The sequence below is a fragment of the Euwallacea similis genome, chromosome 5 (assembly GCF_039881205.1).
Source record: "Euwallacea similis isolate ESF13 chromosome 5, ESF131.1, whole genome shotgun sequence".
NCBI lineage: Eukaryota > Metazoa > Arthropoda > Insecta > Coleoptera > Curculionidae > Euwallacea > Euwallacea similis.
Genome location: NC_089613.1, coordinates 6,970,163 through 6,991,042, shown reverse-complemented (window position 1 = coordinate 6,991,042; position 20,880 = coordinate 6,970,163). Strand labels below are relative to the sequence as shown.

Here is a 20,880-nt window from a genome sequence, read left to right as displayed (position 1 = left end):
ATTGACATATTTATTTAAGTTCCAAACGAATATTTTAACAATAACAAAAAATTAAAAATTAAACATATCTTCCTGTGACAATAAATGTTCGACGTGTCCACCATTTACTTGGATACATTTTGCAATTCTTTTACAGAACGACCTCTTTATTTTAGATAGCAATTGTTCATTCTGAAATAATGTGGCTGCATTTTGAATTTTGTTTAATAATTCTTCAGGTGTATTTATTGTATTTTGGTAAACCGAAGATTTCATGTAACCCCATACACAAAAGTCCAGAGGATTGAAGTCGGGGCTCCATGGGGGCCAGGGTATTTCAAATCCACGTCCTATACAACGATTGGCAAAAAGTGTACTTAAGAAATCCCTTACTGGACGGGAAAAATGTGCGGGTGCACCATCTTGCATAAAAAACATTACTTGCCTTAAATTCAGAGGCACATCATCAAGAAGGTTCCCTAGTTCATTTTGGAGGAACTCTAAGTACAGAGGACCATTCAATTTGGGTGGTAATACATAGGGTCCTACGAAATAGTTGTCAATAATCCCGCACCAAACATTTATTTTAAATTCGTGCTGAAAGTGGCGTTCAGTAGTTAGGTGAGGGTTTTCTGTGTCCCATACATGTTTGTTACGGTGGTTAATTATACCTCGACGGGTAAAAGTTGCCTCATCCGTAAAGAGGACCTTATTTAAAAACAGTGGATCTTCATTCTGGCACATACGAAAAAAGTTCCAAAATTGCAATCTCGCTTGAAGATCGACTTCACATAAGTTTTGTACCGGCGTAAAATGGTACGGGTACAGTTTCTCTTCATGAAAAGTTCGCACTACTGATTTTTGACTTACTCCTGCACGTGCTGCCATACGCCTTGTGCTTATTTCTGGGGTATCAACAACGCCTTCTAAAATTTCTTCTTCTTGCTTTGGTGTAATAATTTTCGGGCGTCCAAGGGTTTTTTTTTATGATGAAATGAGCCGGTCTCACCCAATCGATCGTAAATTCTTTTAATCGTTTTAAAATTTGGTTGTTGTCGATTTGGGTATATTTCGAAATAACGCTGTCAAGCTTGACGCCCGTTATAATTTTCTTGGGCGTATACACACACCTCTCTCATTTCAACATTAAAATAATTATTATGTCTTGGCATTTTAATTAAATTGTAAATTTATTTGTATACTTTACAAACACAATGCAGTGAAACTGAATTTTTGTTTGACATATCTTTGTTTTCATATGTTATATCATTTATTTGTTATATCATAGACTACTAAGATAAAGAACGTCGTAATTTTTTTTGTTATTGTTAAAATATTCGTTTGGAACTTAAATAAATATGTCAATAGAAGACCAACTACGGTATTAAGTTGTGTTCATATTATCTTTGTGCTTTTTTAACAATACAAAAAAATTATGTTGTTACATGTCAACAAGTAGAAAAAATGGGAATTTAAGTTATTTAATTGAATTTCTCGAAAACCGTTGCTCCTAGCGACACCAATAAGGTATAACTTTTTTAACTAGAAAAGGTAGGGGAACAAATTTTAATGAGTCCAAATGACATACACCGTGGCACAAAAAAGTTTAAATGGTTTAAATGACTCCTAATTGTCGATTGTGGCACAATCTAAAAGTTACACCGAAATCGTCGATAAATTTGAATTGACCATCTCCAAAAACCCCTATATAAGAAATTTCGTGAAATTAGCCCGAACTGTTCCAGAGATATTAAAGAAAATTTGATTTCATTTTTCAACTTTGGCACCCTGTATCTAAGTTATTATCAACTTTTGGAATAACATAAATTTAGCTATATTGCATTATTTTTATGTCATAAATCCATCGTTGCTCTGTGTCCCATTACTTAAGACTCACCCTGTATATTTTTTACACATGTATTGAAAGTAATGTCATGGGGCAAAGCCGACCATTAAATGATGGGGTAAAGCCGACTGGTCTTTTTTTTGCTGACTTAACGTAGAAATAACTTTAATTCAATTGTCTGCCGACGGTCAATAAATGTAGATGTTTGTTAGTTTTCCCGTCAGACTGATACGAGATTTGCTATATAGTAGCGTTTAAAAAAAGTTCTTAATTTATTTTGATTAGTATCGAATAATGGTGCGCAATTATAAAAGAAAAACTCAAAAGCGTGAAGAAAACGATCTCCGCCGAGCTGTTGCGGCTATGAAATTGGGAGCTTCGTTGAAAGCTGTTTCTTGCGAGTTTGGCATACCAAGATCAACTTTGTTATTGCATCGACGCAAAAACGAAAGAACTATGCATACACTAGTGTCATCAGAAGTTGACTTGGATGAATTAGTAATCGCTAGACATGGTCGTGACACAGTAAGATATTGAACACTAACGCTTTGATTATCAATTCGAAGCAGCTGAAAATTAAGCGATCATAATACCTCAAAATGTTCGTATTTTTATTGAATTTAATTTGTTAACAGGTGCTCGGCAAAGAAAAGGAAAATGCTTTGGAAGAATATTTGATGTATTCCTCCGACATTTACTTTGGGTTGACAGCAACTCAAGTGCGATTATTAGCATATGAATTTGCAGCACAAACACAAACCAAAGTGCCTAAACACTGGAAGGTGGATTCAATAGCTGGAATCGAATGGTTTCACGGTTTTATGCACCGTCATCCCAAATTATCGCTCCGGAAACCTGAAGCAACTAGTTTGGGTCGTGCAAGTGCATTTAATCGAACTAATGTAGCTTCTTTTTTCACCAACTATAGAAAAGTTTGTGAAGGTGTTCAGTTTGGCCCACAAAACATCTGGAATGTGGACGAAACTGGAGTTTCAACTGCTCATCGAACAATGAAAGTGGTTGCTCGTCGTGGCGGTAGACATATTGGGCAAATAACTTTTGCTGAAAAAGGCAGTTTAACTACTGTTCTCCTCGCTGTGTCTGCTATTGGAATGCGCATGCCACCTTATTTTATATTTCCACGAGCTCGTTTCCAAGAACACTTTTTAAATGGTGGACCAACTGGTAACACTGGTGGTGCAAATTCTTCTGGATGGATCACATCTGAACTGTTTCTTGATTTTTTGAAGCATTTTCAAGCTTTTACTCGCTGCACAGTTGATCAGCCAATCTTATTGTTCATGGACAATCATGAAAGCCATCGATCTCTAGCAGCATTGCAGTATTGTCGCGCTAATGGCATTCATGCAGTCTCATTTCCACCACATTGTTCATATCGCCTTCAACCACTTGACGTGTCAGTTTTCGGCCCTTTTAAGACTGCAATGAACAATCAATGCGCAAACTTTTTGCAAATGCATCCTGGTCGCGTAATTCGAATGTTCGACATTCCAACAATGGTGAACAGAGCATTGGAAATTGGTGCAACGGAAATTAATATAAAATCAGGATTCCGAGCAACTGGTATCTGGCCAGTGAATCCAGATGTCTTTCAAGATATTGACTTTATGCCTAGCGAAACAACAAATCGACCATTTGAAGAAGCTGAAGAAATCGAAGTGGAAGTTTCAACTAATGCAGAACATAAAAGCAGTGATATAGTTCTCAAATCAACTCTAGAATCGATACGTCCACATTCACATGCGCCACCACGCAGCCAAGCATCAAAACGTGGTCGCAAAAGAGGGAAAACCTCAATATTGACTTCAGATAAGTCAATTCTTGAAGCTAAGGAAGCTGATCGGAAGAAAAAAGCTAAGTTGAAAACAGCAAAAAAAGCTGCCGAGAAGAAAATATTACAAGCGTCAAAAGCAACAATAGCATCAAAATCTGGGCTATAACAAGCATCAGTCAGACAATCAACACGTTCAAAAAATGTGTCAAGCAGATATTTTTACGAGGAATGCGTATTGGAGGATTCTGATTAACCTAATTCCATTGAATTATCATTTCTTTTGCATTTGTTATAGGTTATTTTTCCATTTTTTTTTGACAAGAACATTGTTACACAATGTACAGAAACTAGGTAATGAGTGACAACATTTTTTCAACAAATGTTCTCAACTTGGTGTGAAAATATTTATTTTTCTATTGACAATCGGCAGACAATTTAATTAAAGTCAAATTTACGTTAAATAAGCGAAAAAGAAAGACCGGTCGACTTTACCCCACCATTTTTGAAACTCGTAATAACTCAAGTTTTTTAAATCGATTATACTATCAAAATTTATACTTGATAATACACTCATATATGGATACAAATTTGCGACAAACGATAAGCTTCAAATTTATGTATACCTTAATTTGATAGAGTCCCATTTAAAAATCTAATGGTTAAAAATGCTTACTAGGTCGGCCTTGCCCCATCCTACCCTAACTTTACTAACGCTGAAATGGTTCAAATGCATTTCATGTATGGCCTAGTAAATGGAAATTCAGTAAAAGCTCGACGACTTTATCAGGAACGTTGTCCAAATAGAGTAACGCCATGTACTAAAACATTTAGAAAGCTACATGCCAGATTGAATGAAACCGATAGTTTTAAACATAATCCGGAAGTTCATGGTAAACCTCCAACAGTAACAACGCCTACACTAGAAGAAGCTATACTTCCAGAGATAGAAGAAAATCCTTCAACTAGTACGAGGAAAATAGCACAACAACTTCATGTGAGTCCAAAGACTGTTTGGAAAGTTTTGAAAGTTTCTCAGTTATTCCCATACCACATACAACGAGTACAAACTCTGTTGCCCCGCGATTTTCAGCCAAAGCTAAATTTCAGTAGGTGGTTACTCCATACAGTGGCTCATAACAACATTTTTTTGAGTAAAGTTTTATTTACTGATGAGGCAACTTTTTCACGAGAAGCAATCATTAATTTTCATAATGAACATTTGTGGGCTTACGAAAATCCTCATGCAATAAGAGAAGGTCGCTTTCAGCAATCATTTTCACTAAATGTATGGATAGGGATTATTGGTGACTATCTTATTGAACCACACTTTTTACCCCCTCGACTAAATCGTAATTCGTATAGTCAGTTTCTAACTGAAGAAGTAAATGTCCTGTTAGAACATAAAAGATGTTCTTCTACAAGTAAGAGCTAATTTCTGGTTTATGCACGACAGTGCCCCAGCTCATTTCAGCCGTATTGCTCGTCAGTACCTCGACAACACTTTTCCTAATCGCTGGATTGGACGCGGAGGTCCTCAAATTTGGCCAGCTCGCAGTCCCGATATGAATCCTTTAGACTTTTATTTGTGGGGTCACCTTAAGTCACTCGTGTATAAGACACCTGTATTAGATGAAAATTACTTAAGAAATCGGATAATTCAAAGTTGCATTGCCATAAGAAATACTTCAAGAGTTTCTGAACGAGTGAGACAATCAATGATGAGACGAATAGAACCGTGCATTTTATCAGAAGGTGGCCATTTTCAACATTTGCTTTGATTCTGTGTCAGAAATGATAATTTTTACGATTGCTATTTGTAGTTAAATAATAAAAAAAAAGATGCTGTATTCATTCACAAATAGTACTTATTACATTACGGTATATTATTTATTTACTCGAAAACGGTGCGTCCTACGAAAAAAAGTCAAGAGAACTTTTTTCTTCCAAATCGAACACATAATTAAAAAAGGAACACAATATTGGAAAAGAACAGTGGCGTACCACATTTTTCCTTTAAAATATCCAGCAATTATCCTGCCCGCACGCCACTGTTTTTAGCGTAAAATACGCACCGTTGCTAACTCCCAAACCCTGCAACATTTCATTACAATGTCTAAAGTTTCGGAAATATTAAAAAAATTGTAATTTTTTAAAGAAACTTTCACACCCTGTATTTCCGCAACGAAGCATTTTTGAGATATAGTTTATATAATAAAGTTACCTTTATTTTAGCTGTAGAATACGCTCCCGAAGTTATGTACCGTACTTAAGAAACACCCTGTATATCTAGTGCTGGAATATTTAATATTCTAGCGACACTGGACACTGGACACGTCAAAATAATCATGTGATGCTACCTCGAGAGCGGCAAGGACGATTTGGATATAATGTGGCGTGCTTCATACTGGGAACTAGGATCAAATATGAAATCTTTGAAACAACACTGACTGCAACACGATATGTAGAAATATTAGAAAGCATATTACCTGAGTTGTTAGAGGATACCCCTTTAGCTCAACGAGATGGTATATTTTATCAGCAAGATGAAGCCCTGCTTCACAACTCAAAATACACAAAGGCATTTTTAGATTAATACTTTCCTGAAAAATGGATAAGGACGCATGGACCTGTGCTTTGGCCACCCAGATCACCTGATCTTTCAGTCTTAGATTTCTTTTTATGGGGGTATTTATAAAACAGGATTTATCGAAGACAACACGAAAATATGATTAGTTTACGCATTGTTACAGACCAAGCTTTCCAATACCTAGAAACACACCCGGTAATAGTTTTAAATGCCTTAAACAGAATATCCAAACTATGTCAAAAATGCTTAGACGTAAATGGAAATCAGTTTGAACATTTGCTTTAATTTACATTATTATACAGTTAAAAAAGAATAGTAAATTTGTTTTTGTTAGTGATATATTCATGTTCCAAAAATAAAATTATACGTTGAGCCCTTTCATAATTCATATTGTTAACTAGATATTAACTATTAATATAATGATTGACAATTATAATTGTCACTAATTATTTTGTTTTACATATGGCCGTCTCTAGAAACTATTCTCTTTCAGAAAATGTCAATTAGTGACATTATTATTTAAAATAACCATATCGAGTTTAGTATCTTTGGAATGGGGAAAATTAGGGAAATCAAAATAGGTAAAAATATACAGGGTGTCCCATTAAAAAAAACATAAGTTTGGTCCATATCTCGAAAACTAAGAATTATAAATAAAATCTGAGTACGCCACTGGATTCTTTGTAAAAATCTCTATCCGACGCCGTTTATACATTTTCATTAACTTAACGCATATTCAAACTATAGGAGGGGTCCCAAAATACAATATTTTCAAAAATGCCTTGTAATGCAAAAACTAAGATAACTGGATCAATTCTGTTAACGTCATCATAAGTTTCACTAAAAAGTGACAAAGGTTCGCGAAAATCGCATCTCTCTATCTTTGCTAATAACTGAGATATCCCATGATTACAACGAAAATGGGACACCCTGTATAATGACGCTTTCAATAAAACATTTTATGGAAATAAGAGATCTACTAAGTCATATACAAAAAGGAAATATCAGACCATATTTTATTAAACTGTTAAAAACTGATTTAAAAGTTCCGGAAGACTTGCTTAGAAAGCTTGATTCTTGTTGTGAACACATGTGTGGATACAAGCGGAGACCAAGATGTTATCGATGGATCAGAAAAATCTCATAAAAAATTTTATATATAATATATTTATATATATTATAAATATATAATATTATATACTTGTATAAAATTACTAATTATGAATAAATAAATTTTATAATTTATTTTTTATTTTACCCATATACAATTCTACGAGTTAAACGAATTTACTTTTCGTACAATTTCACTAAGAGGTAAATGTTCGAAAATCCAATCATGAATAATTATACAATAGGCTTTTGTATTAGAGGGAATACCCTTTCTTGATTCAATTTCAATTTTCACGTCAACTATAGACGACTTTAAACTTTCATCGCATCTTGAACAGTCTACAACAAATAGAGCATGTTTTTTGATAGATTTGTAATCAAGTATCGGATATTTTCTCTCAGTAAAATTAAAAAAGCTTGGATAGAATTCTGAGTAATTATAGTATACATCAGCATAAACGTTAGTAGCAAAATTTAGATTTAATCTTTTGTACGGATAATATTCGCCGTTTAAAAATAATCTAATATCTGATATATCTAAATGGTTAAATTTGGTGACTTCGACAGTAGCTTTATTCTTTACGTCTGTTTGGAATGCAATAATGGCATAGCGAGGACAGTCCACATTAGTAACAGTTTTCACACTCCATATTTCGTTTGTAGAACTCTCATTAAAGGTGGGCAATTCATGAAGTTCTCACTTTCTAAATGGCATTAGAATGGGTTTATCATTCTTTATTTGTTTTAATAATTCAATTTTTGATGATGTCGTGAGGTACTATGTGTTTTACTTTTAACCCATTAAGGCTTAAATTATTTTTTTGTTTTTAAAAGTTGAATAAGACACATTTTTAATTTAGTTTTTAATTAAGTAAAACAAATATCAATAGCATTTTTACAACTGAGCTTTAGTTTTTGCAAAAAGAGCTGATCTATAAATAGATCGCTGGGTTTTAAAGAGATTAAAACTATTTTTTTCTTTTAACATACATTTTATTTTAAATCGAAAATATCTTTTCATTTTTCTTGTGAAATTTGGAAAAACAAGTAACACAAAGTAACATTACATTTTTTACAAAAAGCGAGAGGTCGACTTTTACATATAGGATATTGACACCGTCATTGGTTAATACGCTTTTCTAAAAAATGTCCTTTTTCATCTAGCCTTACACTGTCTAATACACGTGACGTGGAAGTTGATGGGAAACTAAGTGGCCTACCTTTTAAAACACTTCATCCATGTCCAAATTTTAAAACGTAATGACAATTTGTCGCCTAAAATCTTTTATTATGATGGATTTTTTTCCATGTATTCTTCTATATATTAAAAAAGCATTTACCATAGCCATGTCAATGATCCTGGTGAATAAACATCAGTACCATTTTTTTCCTCTTATAGCTATGGAATGTTTCTTCGAAAGCTAGTCGTGGTGATCCACTCCGCCCATATACTGATTGTAGTCGTATATTAGTTTTGGTTGAGGGACTTTAACCTTGGCTTTTTGCTGTTTGCTCCATCGTAATACGGACGATTCTGCATTTATGGTGTCAAAATTGGTTGCCACAGAAACACATTTGCTGTCATTCCATTTGACTAATAAAATTTTGTTGTTGCTGTCAAATCTGTAGTCATAAAATCCTCGTGGCAATTTTTCCAATGTTTTAGTTGCCTGAACAGGACAATTTGCCATCCTATTGTCTCTGATCGTTCCTGTGGCTCGGAAGTTCATTTCCTTCAGTCTGGAGAGTAATGCGTGACTTGTAAAAAAATTATCAAAGTATAAGCAATGACTTTTTGCATTTTCAATTATAGAGACCATCTTCAGAACAACTCTCGTACTAAGAGGATCTACTGATTGTTGTGTTTCCTTGCCTGTATATAATGAAAAATTGAAGTAATATCCGTCTTCTCCACACATTGCCCATAGTTTATAGCCAAATCGAATTGGCTTAGCTCTTATAAACTGCTTCAAGGTGTGATGACCACAATACTTAACGATCATTTCATCTATTGATAGATTCTGTTGAAATATCCCAAATTTTTGAAAGTTTTTATTTATTAAGTCTAAAAGGTTTCTGATTTTAAAGCATTTATCATTTTTATTTTCTTGAGCTCTGCTATTGTCTTGAAAGTGAATAACAGATTTCAGTTCACGATATGAATTTCTGGTCATAGCATTTTTAACGATAGCTTGCCCTAAGTCGTCATCGTCAGACCAATAATCTCGTTCAGATGATAATGTACAGGGTGAGTTTTTTAAGTGTGTCACGTAAATATTTCTGAAGTTATGAGTTTTAGAAAAAAAAGTTTCAAATAAAAAAGGGATTATATGAAAGAGGAAAACTTTTGACATCATCATTGTTTCGATTCAAGGTCATCTTCAGGCTCTAATTAAGGTCAACTTTGTTTTTTCAAATAGAAACCCAACATTGTTTTGACAGATTCTGATTTGTTGTTCAAAACAAACATGTTTTTACTTGAAACATTTTTTTATTCATTTGATAGTTTTGGCACAAATTGACATTTTTAAAGAATTTTGTTCTAACGAAAATGCTTGTATCGATACATTAAAGAGAAGAAATTAAAAAAATATATAATTTTTAAACAATTCAATCAATTAAGTGTTCAAAATGATGTCCTTCTACTTCAATGCATTTAGCGATTCTCATTTTGAATGACTGTTGGATATTCCAATATATTTCTGATCGAATGTTACGGCAAGCTACAGTTATATGGCTATTTCGCCTTACTTTGTAATATCTGAATATGATTCATCGTCTATTATACGTGCCAAAATGACGAATTTTAAGTTTAACCATATCAGCAGATAATTACTATAAAAGGCAGAACCATGTAAACCAAAAGTTAAGTTATAAGTTGACATTCAAACTAGATGTAGTTGTTGTAAAAGAATCTTGTATCGCTCTAATGAATAAAGTTTTAATTTTTAAAACATTCATTCCACGATCAGAAATATAATTCTATTCTTATTCTTTCTTTCATGTTTTCAGCAGTTGTTGGCACTTCAGCGTAGACAATTTCTTTTAAGTACCCCCAAAGAAAGAAATCTGGAGATGTTAAGTCTGGTGAACGTGCTGGCCAGTTAACATAACCACCTCGACCAATCCACTTTTGGGGAACATTTCATCCAATTTTTCCCGAACAACTGTTGCATAATGAGCTGGGCACCCATCATGTTGATACCACATGGTCATTCGTCGATTTAGATTTACTTCTTCCAGAAGTATTGGCAAGTCATGTGTTAAAAAATCGAGATACTTTGCAGCATTAAGATTTCCATCGATAAAAAAAGGGCCAATTAAATGTTCTCCTACAATGCCACACCAAACATTTACAGTCCATGGGCGCTGGTTTTCCACCTCTCGCAACCAATAGGGATTTTCAACAACCCAGTAATGCATGTTGTGTCTGTTAACTTGCCCAATGTTTTGTGAATCCAGACTCGTTCGAAAACAACACATTCGAGAAAAAATCATCATTTTGTCTGATTTTTCTTTGAGCCCAAGTACAAAAGGTAACTCGATTTTGAAAATCGTCACCATATAGTTTTTGATAAAGAGAGAAGTGGTAAGGATGAAACTTATGATTTTTTTAAATTTTATAAATACTACTTTGTGAAATACCAGACTCTTCAGCCAGCTGGTGAGTACTTACATGAGGATCAAGTGCAATGGCAGCTAAAATATCAATTTGATTGTTTTCATTTCCAACGACAGTCTTTGAGCATGCTCTTTTTTGTGTTTCGACACTTCCTGTTGCTCGAAATAAATTCACAATTTTATTGACAAAAGTCCGTGACGGAAGTACGTTTTGTGGGAAACGCTCGGCATAACGCTGCACCGTTGCAGTAGAACTTCTACCTGATTCGCCATAAGCAAAAATAATTTCAATTTTTTCGTCTTTTGAAAATCGTACTGCCATTTTACAATATTTATTATTCTAAAACTGAATTGAAACTGTAAGCGAGTAGAACTGTGGATCCTACTTGTTTACAAATTGATAAAACATCTATTTATTAGGTTTTTTTAAATTCTTTCTTTATTCGATCAGAAACATATTGGAATATCCAACAGTCATTCAAAATGAGAATCGCTAAATGCATTGAAGTAGAAGGACATCATTTTGAACACTTATTTGATTGAATTGTTTAAAAATTATATATTTTTTTAATTTCTTCTCTTGAATGTATCGATACAAGCATTTTCGTTAGAACAAAATTCTTTAAAAATGTCAATTTGTGCCAAAAATATGAAATGAATAAAAAAATGTTTCAAGTAAAAACATGTTTGTTTTAAACAACAAATCAGAATCTGTCAGAAAAAATGTTGGGTTTCCATTTGAAAAAACAAAGTTGACCTTGATTAGACCCTGAAGATGCCTTGAATCGAAACAGTGATGATTCCAAAAGTTTTCCCCTTTCATATAATCCCTTTTTTATTTAAAACTTTTTTTTCTAAAACTCATAACTTCAGAGATATTTACGTGACACACTTAAAAAACTCACCATGTATGATAACCGCTGTAAACTGAAAATCCGATAAAAATTTTAATGTCGTCCTCTTTTATTGTATACCCATGTTTGTTCTTTTGGGTAACAGCATATCTCATAGTTTCCTGTGCAATTATTGGTAAACTTCACTGTCAAAAAATTGTTCAAACAAATCAACTGCAGTTGCATGATTCAAAGAAGTTTTCAAATTAGTTTCTCTTACTAAGTAGTAATTTTCGGATAAAAATGGCTCATATGTAGGGGCTGTTTTATTCCAATTTGCAATAATCTTCATAGGAACTTCTTTTTTCAGTTTTTTTCTGTATGTATAAGACGTGCTAATGGTATATTATCATCTTCTTCATTACTTTCTTCGTTTAATTGAATTTCAACGAATCCAGCAATATCTGACACAGTTAGCACCTCTGTATCTTCGTTATTAAGAACTTCATCATCTGTTAGTTCATCAACATCTGGAGGCAATGCTAATATATCTGCATCGATATCCTCAGAGTACCGACACTCAACTGCTTCTTCAAATGATTTGAATACATTATTCTTACTCATTTTTCAATTCTACACAAACCAAAATTTTAAGATAACATATCATAAGCACCCAGCGATCTGTATATAGATCGCTGTTTTCAAAGATATGTCAGCAGCCAGCAATTGAAATTTTTTATAAAACAAAATGTTAATATTTTACATACTTTAGTTATCAAACAAATTTATAAGCATAGTCAAATTACCTAATTTAAATACACGATTTTTCTCACTAAAACAGAACTAAGTCGCTCTCACAAAAAATCGTAAATATTTGACAGCCAAAAGGTCTAACTTAACAGGTTTCTAAATTGGTAGTAACGAAAAATATTCAATATGTATGAATCCGTCTAACATTTCTGGTAAAAAGTCAAGTGGGCAAAGGGTCGGATGAGGGCAAAAACACTTGAGATTTGTTGTGATCTATAAATAAATTGCTGGCCGTTAATGGGTTAATTCGATACTATTTATAGAGATTTTAAATTCAGTATCGTTGGTGGTTATGATCACACAATTATTATCGTTCCTGGATTTGATCCATTTTAAGTTATGTTTACCACACATAGTTATATGCTAGTTCTGACAAATTTCTAAAAAATGCCTGAGGAGAATCGGCATAAACAAAGTCCCATCTGCGTTCACGCTAGGATTATCAGGAAAACTCCAACTGGCTATTTACAAGTGTTTAGAATCTTCCAGATTGTAGCATAAGTAGCCTCGAATTAAGCGGACTATTCCCGAATCTTTCACATGTTCGATTTCAATGCCGACGAGAGAATAAAATTATCTTTCAAATGAGTTATAACACAACCCCTCTTCCAATTTAAAAATTTCAAAGGAGTAGTTTCCAGGGGTAGAGGGATGATATTTCGAAAACGACTTTTTTACCAAATGATATCCCCCTCCCTATCAAAGTTGACGTGTTTTAGCGGTTTTTTTTAACGAACAACAAGGAAGATATTCAGGATGGACACTTTTCCCTGGGACACCCTGTATATTGATCACTATTAAAATGAGTTTAGACAAGTTCGGTCGAAATAATCTTAAAGAAAGATATTCTCATCTCATATTAAAACCGAAACCATCATTAGTCTATACGTCAAATGGTGATGTAGATATCGAAAATAAAAGAATTTGTAACTTAAAAGTACCTCAAGATAATACCGACGCTGCAAATAAAACATATATTGATGCTCAAATGAGTTTTCTACAGAAAGTAATGAACAACCAAAAAGATAACATTACAAATGAGTTGACTAAGATACAAAATAGAGTGAACATGCAAGAGAATGAGTTAATTCAACTTCGAGGCTTAATATCAAGTTTACAGAGAATAGTCTAAAAGTTGTCGATATGGCAAAAGAAAAAACTCAACTTGTTAATGAGTTACATAAACCTACTAGATAAAATTTTCCAAGACGACATACCATTATTAAGGGAATAGATGATTTGTGGCAGGCTGATCTTGCGCAAATGGATATGCATGTAAAATACAGCAAAAAGTTTAAATATTTTCTTATTATTATTGACTGTTTTTCGAAATATATTTGGGTTGAACCACTCAAATCAAAAACTAATGATGAAGTTGCCCAAGCTTTTTCTAAAATTCTGAAACATTCACATAGGTCACCAAAAAACCTTCATACAGACCAAGGAAAAAAATTTTATGGGCACCATTTTCAAACTATGATGACAAAATATGATATCAATCATTATAGCACTTTCAGTCATACGAAAGCTGCTATTTCCGAACGATGTATTCGTACAACAAAAGAAAAACTTTACAAATATTTTAGCCTAAGTAGTAGTTACAAATAGATTGATGTATTATCACAAATTATAAAAAAATATAATGAGGAAAAACATTCAACCGCAAAAATGCGACCTATTGACGTCAATAAAGGCAATGAAAACAAAATATTATTCTCATCATATAACTACATTAAACTTGACATTAACTCAAAGAAATATAATATTGGGGATGTGGTTCGCATAAGCAAAATAAAACATGTTTTTGATAAAGGTTGTTTACCAAATTGGACTACAGAATTATTTAAAATTAATAAGGTACAATTGACCAAACCTCCAACGTATTTGCTCGAAGATCAGGATGATAGACTCATTCAAGGAGCATTTTATGAATATGAACTTCAGGAAACCTAACATCCAAATGTTTATTTACTAGAAAAAGTATTACGTAAAAAAGGAAGACGCGTATATGTAAAATGACTCGGATTTGATAAAAGTCATAACAGTTGGATTGACATTAATATTAAATTATGATTATTCCAGAATATTCTTTCCTTCTCCATCTAAAGTTTATTTCCAATATAAAATTGTTATTTGTGGTTACTAATACTATTTTAAAATTCATTAGACCAATATGTGCAGTACAGTGGAAGAAAAGTGTGTGGTTACGGCGAATAAAGTATTCGTAATATACGAAAAAGTGGTGCTAAAAGACAATGTCACACTCCAGGGACCCAAGAAGAAAGAAAAAGACTATTACATAACTAATTCAATATTTACATCTTCAACTACTGCAATTGATGTTCACGTCAGCCTAAATATGTTAAAAGAATTTCAACCTATTATAAGGATACCTGCAAATGGGAAGATGTTATGCTTTGATGAAAGTGAATGAACAAATCTTATTTCAAATTTCTTCTGGTTATTAGATGTCTATTTCGGTGTTAACACGAAAGTTTCTTATTTACAACTTATGTCAGACAATTACGTAGTAAGTAGCTGTCTAGAACAAGATAATAGGAAACTAATTTTCGTCTCTAAATAGGAGACTGTTTTGTATTTATCGGAGAATATGCATAATCTATGTGTGATCAACGATCATTTTATTGTACATAAGTTATACGGGGTGGCGCACTTCACCTCCCGTCTCCTATACCGTATTGGCCATAATTATTGCAACTTTTAAAATTGTTTTATAGTTTTGTTTAAATCGAAAGGACAAATGCGCCACCTCGTACATACATTCTTTATTGAACTACCTTTACTTATCAGAGAAATGGAATATATTATCTCTTCGCATATTCACTGGTATAAACAAATTGTGTTTCTACGCTGGCCAAAATTATAGCAACTAAATTATTTTGCTTAAATAATTAACTATAACAACGAAAAATAAAACAAATTTTTAATATTTGGTGTAATATCCTTTAGCCCTCACTACATCTGCCATTCTATTTGACATAGAATTAATTAATTTCTCAATTATAGTTGGATCCATTTCTGACCAAGCTTTTGATAGTAATTCGAATAGTTCCGTGGCATTTTTAACTTTTCGGTCCGGAATTTTCTGGTCCAAGATTTCCCATAAGTTCTCAATTGGATTGAGGCCAGGACTTTGGGATGGCCACTTCATAACAGGTATTTTTTGCTGTTCTAACCACTCTTTGACTAATTTGGGAGCATGCTTTGGATCGTTATTTTTGTCGAACGGTGAATTTAAGCGGCATGATCTCATCTGTATAGGGTTCCAAAACGTTCCTTAAAATGTCTCTGTACATAAACCTGTCCATCCTTCCCTCAATTTTGTGTAGAGGGCCCATACCAAATGACGAAAAGCACCCCCACACCATTACAGATCCTCCGCCATGTTTCAAAGTGGGACAGGTGTATTTTGGATCCAATCTCTGGCCTTTAGGTCGCCTTACGTGAATCACACCATCACTTCTAAATAAATTGAACTTAGATTCGTCACTAAATATGACGCTTTTCCAATCATTTTGTGTCCAATGAATGTGATTTTGAGCGAACTCGAGCCTGGCTTTAATGTTCTTCTTCGAGAGCAAAGGCTTTTTGGCAGGTCTATAACTATTTAAGCCATTTTCACAAAGTCTTCGCCTTATTGTTCGACTTGAAAGGCCCGATGATCCTGCTTGGTCGATTTCACTCAGGATTTTCGTTGAAGATAGGAAAGGACTTCTTTTCGTAATATTTAAAATTTTTCGGTCCAATTGCTTGGAGGACTTTCTTGGTCTACCAGTGTTTTTTAATGGTATTATACCACCAGTACGAACAAATTGTTTGATGATTCTCGACACTGTTGATTTATGGAGTTGTAAATTTCGGGCTATTTCGACTTGCCTTAGACCATTCTTATAAAAATTAATCACTCTGTTTCTAATGTCACCACTATATGTTTTACTTCGAGCCATGATGGAAAATTCATTAACTAATAGTCGAATTGAATACAGGAACTAAAAAGCAAAATCTTCTCAAAAAAACACGAAAAAATAAATAGTTGCAATAATTTTGGCCAGCGTAGAAACACAATTTGTTTATACCAGTGAATATGCGAAGAGATAATATATTCCATTTCTCTGATAAGTAAAGGTAGTTCAATAAAGAATGTATGTACGAGGTGGCGCATTTGTCCTTTCGATTTAAACAAAACTATAAAACAATTTTAAAAGTTGCAATAATTATGGCCAATACTGTAGTTCTTACCGTTTTTGAGATATTTGACCTTGAATTAAAGATGTGCCTCTGTAATGACCAATTTTAAAATTGTATATTTCCGTAGATATTAAAGATATAATCTTCATATTTTGCAGAATGTCAATACATAGCCTTAGGTTCACACTTTCACTATTTATATGGTTTAGTATTATACAAGTTGTCCAAAATTCAGCTCCTAACATTTACATTTTTGAAGTTGCAAAAGTCTATTTCTTTATGGGACACCGTATAACTTTAAGCAGTATCAAGTAGAAGATGTAATTCTCTATCGAACTGTATTAGAGTTACCTATAGCTATTCCAAACCATTTTCGAAACAATTAAGTTTATGTGAAACTAGTAGTACAGGGTGTTCAAATAACGGAGGACGTCGGCTGTATCTGGGAAACAACTCATTATCGGCTCTAGAGGAAAAAAATATTATAGCTAAATCGACCATGAAAAATCGCTGGAATATATTTTCAAGTTCATAGCTATACCGTTAGGGGGCGTTTTTTACATAACAAATCAATAAAAGACGATTTTTAGTCAAATTTATCTGCAAAATGTATATTTTAAAAATTAAATATCACTTTTTGAGACAATTTGTCACAACTTTTGTAGGAAGAGTTTTTTTTAATTTTTTGAAACTGAAGGGTGGGGGAAGCTTCTAATTTCAGCTCAAAAAAATCAGTTTCCTCGACATTAGCTAAACATAAAACTATATTGTAATACCTCGTTGGAAAGGTCTTTTTGCAAGCTATGACGTAGCAATTCTCTCACTTCATGTTAATACGACACAAATACCACTAGGTGGCGCAATTTGAAAAATATGATAATTTTTCAAATTATTTCAGAAATCTTAAATGGAAGGGTATATCCTTTGTTGTACCCTTCGAAAGAGTGTTAAATTCTGCTTAATATAGTCAAAATCCGATGCAAATATCTTTATGTGGTAGTAAATTATTGAAGTTTGAAAAAAGGATTTTCTTACGCATGAAACAAACCAGTTTCGCTTATAAATCAAGTAGGCTATTATTTAAATACGGTTTAAATTAATCCTAATAACTTCAAGAAACAACTAAGATTAAAAGAAGAACGTTAAAATAAAAAAATTATTAAATATATAACGCGGAGTTATTTTGAATCATATCACAACCAACAACATCCTAACTACAAATTATTTAAAAACCTATATAATCTTTTAGAAGAAACAGGCTCTTTTTGCCCTAAAAACCAAAACAATGATGCTCGAAGAATTACTCGGATCGAACAGGAAGAAGACATTTTAGAGTGAATTGCTAAAAATAAAGAATTAAGTACACGCCGGTTAAGTGCAACAATGGGAATGAGTCAATGGTCTGTCTGGGAAATTTGACATAAAGAAAAATTTCATCCTTATCATTTAACACCAGTTCAAAATTTGCTTGCTTAAGATTTGCTCGATTTTTGCAGGAAAAACAAAATGAGGATCCAAATTTTTTCATCAAAATCTTATTTACTAACGAGGTAACTTTCACGCGTCGTGGAATTTTCAACTGAAAAAATAGTCATATATGGGATTCTAAAAATCCACATGCTGTAAGACAAATACATTTCCAACATGAATTTAAGATAAACATTTGCTATGGTCTAATAGGTGATTTTTTTATTAATCCTTTTGAACTTTCAGCCAATTTAAATGGCCTTCTGTAGTTAAACTTTTTGCAAGGACAATTTAACGAACTTTTCAAAGATTTTCCAATACATTTACGTCAGAATATGTGATTCATGCAAGATGGGGCAACTCCACATTTTTCTCGACCAGTGCGCCAACATTTGAACAATATTTTTCTACATCAATGGATCGGTCGTGGAAGTACATTTCTATGGCCCCCGAGAAGTCTAGATCTCAACTCACTGGACTTCTCAATATGGTCAAGTATGAAAGCCCTTGTATACAAAGGGACAATTAATACTCGAGAGGAATTGTGGCAAAAAATTCAACAAGCAGCTGATGAAATTAAGAATAACGGCGATATACAAATATATAAATATAAAAAAAAGATAATAAAATCTTTGAGAAAAAAGATAGCAAAGTGTATTGAGGTGGAAGCTGGTCATTTTTAATAGCTGCTTAGATAAGAATTATTTTTCATTTGTTTTTAATGCGCCAACAGATTTATTTGAAAATCAATAAAATCAAGTTAATAAATGTCTTTTTTTTTTTTTAAACAAAGATATGGTATTTGACCTTTAGGTCTAGACTTCTCGCGAGCCATGGAAATACATTTCCACAATCGATCCATCGATGTGGAAAAATATTGTTGAAATGTTGGAGCACTTGTAGCCATCATCGTTTTTGAGGATTTGAAATGGTACGACACTAACTAGCTTATGGGTAAAAATCTCGTAAACGAAGAGAGATATCGGGATTAAACAAGAATACCTTTTTGGAGTAAAAACAGACGTTCTTTCATAATGTGAAATAAAATTTGATTTCAGTTGCATTCATACAAAAATAAGACCAAATATACACTTGCAATGAGTCGTAACTAGCGCTTTCTAGAAATTACATAAAAATTAGATCAAAATTCTTACTTGACATCTTACAAAACCTAAGTATACCAATTTTTGTGTTGATGCTACAAAAACACAAAAAATTATTAAGGAATTTTAAAATCAAATTTCAACCTTTAACACCCTGTAATTCTGAAACTCAACATTTATGTAAGGAATATTGGGTCCAACCCATTTAAAACTGTCTAAGTAATATGGCAACTTTAGAATTGACAAGCGCCTACTAGATTTTTCCTAATGTCATTTATTTAGTATTACTTTGAGTTTTCATTAAGGTTAGTACAACGTTTCACAAAAATAGCTAAAAAATAATTAAAATGAATCATTTTACGAATCAAGAAATGACCGATATTCATTTTATGTATGGTTTGGCAAATGAGAATGCTAGAGAAGCAAGACGATTGTACATGGAAAGACTTCCAAACAGAGAAGCACCGGATAGAAAAACATTTTCAAACATTCACGCTACACTCTGCGAAACCGGCTGTTTTAAAAATGTAAATGTAGGTGGTAAGCCTGTAACTGTCCGCATTCCAGAATTTGAAGAACAAGTTCTTCACAGTGTTGAAAATGATCTAGAAGCCAGCACCAGAAAAATTGGCCAAGAACTTCGAATCAGCAATAAATTAGTATGGAATATTTTTCATGAAAATTTATTATACCCATACTACTTTCAAAGGGTGCAGGCTCTCCTGAAGTGATATTTTCAACGACGAATAGCGTTTTGTGAATGGTATTTTCAGAACTTTGAAAGACTTAATATGAAAATTTTGTTTACTTTCAAGAAGTGGTATTGCGAATTTTCATAACAATCACCAGTGGATGGATACAAATCTAAATGCTATAGTGCAATCATATTTTCAATATGAATTTTCATTGAATGTGTGGATTGAAATTGTTGGTGATAATCTCACTAGGCCTTACTTTCTCCCTGCGAGGTTATCAGGTGATATGTATGAAAGATTTTTAAAAACGCAATTACCGCAGTTATTAGAAGAAGTACCTCTAGCTATCAAGAGATGTGGTTGATGCACGACGGGGCGCCAGCCCATTTTAGTATATAACACGTCAGTATTTAAATAACGAATTTCCGAATCGTTGGATAGGTCGCTTAGAAGCGCAAGCTTGGCCTTCCAGGTCACTTGACCTAAATCCATTAGAGTTTTTTCTGTGGGGTTATTTAAAATCCTTAGTTTATCAAATACCAATAAATACTGAAAGTGAACTTAAAACGCGAATAATCCGTTGTTGTGAAATAATTAAAAATACTCCTGGAATTTTTGCAAGGGTGCGGAATCCTTCAAGAAGAAGACCACCTCATCATTTCAAGCACTTAGATAATGAAATATTTAAAATGTTCTTGCATTTTGTTAAATAAATATTATTAATATTGTTATTAATTCTTTTTCAGTTAGTCAAAAATCAGTTTTTGGACCGCCATCTTTAAAGAGTGGTAGCTCCCTTAAGAAGCAATTCCGGACCCAAGTTAA

The 20,880-nt window shown here is 33.1% G+C and overlaps 1 pseudogene; it reads right to left on the bottom strand.

Annotated features, from left to right (window-relative positions):
• Positions 1 to 273: 273 nt before the first annotated feature.
• Positions 274 to 1,151, bottom strand: LOC136409056 (uncharacterized; annotated as a pseudogene).
• Between the last annotated feature and the right edge of the window lie 19,729 nt (positions 1,152 to 20,880).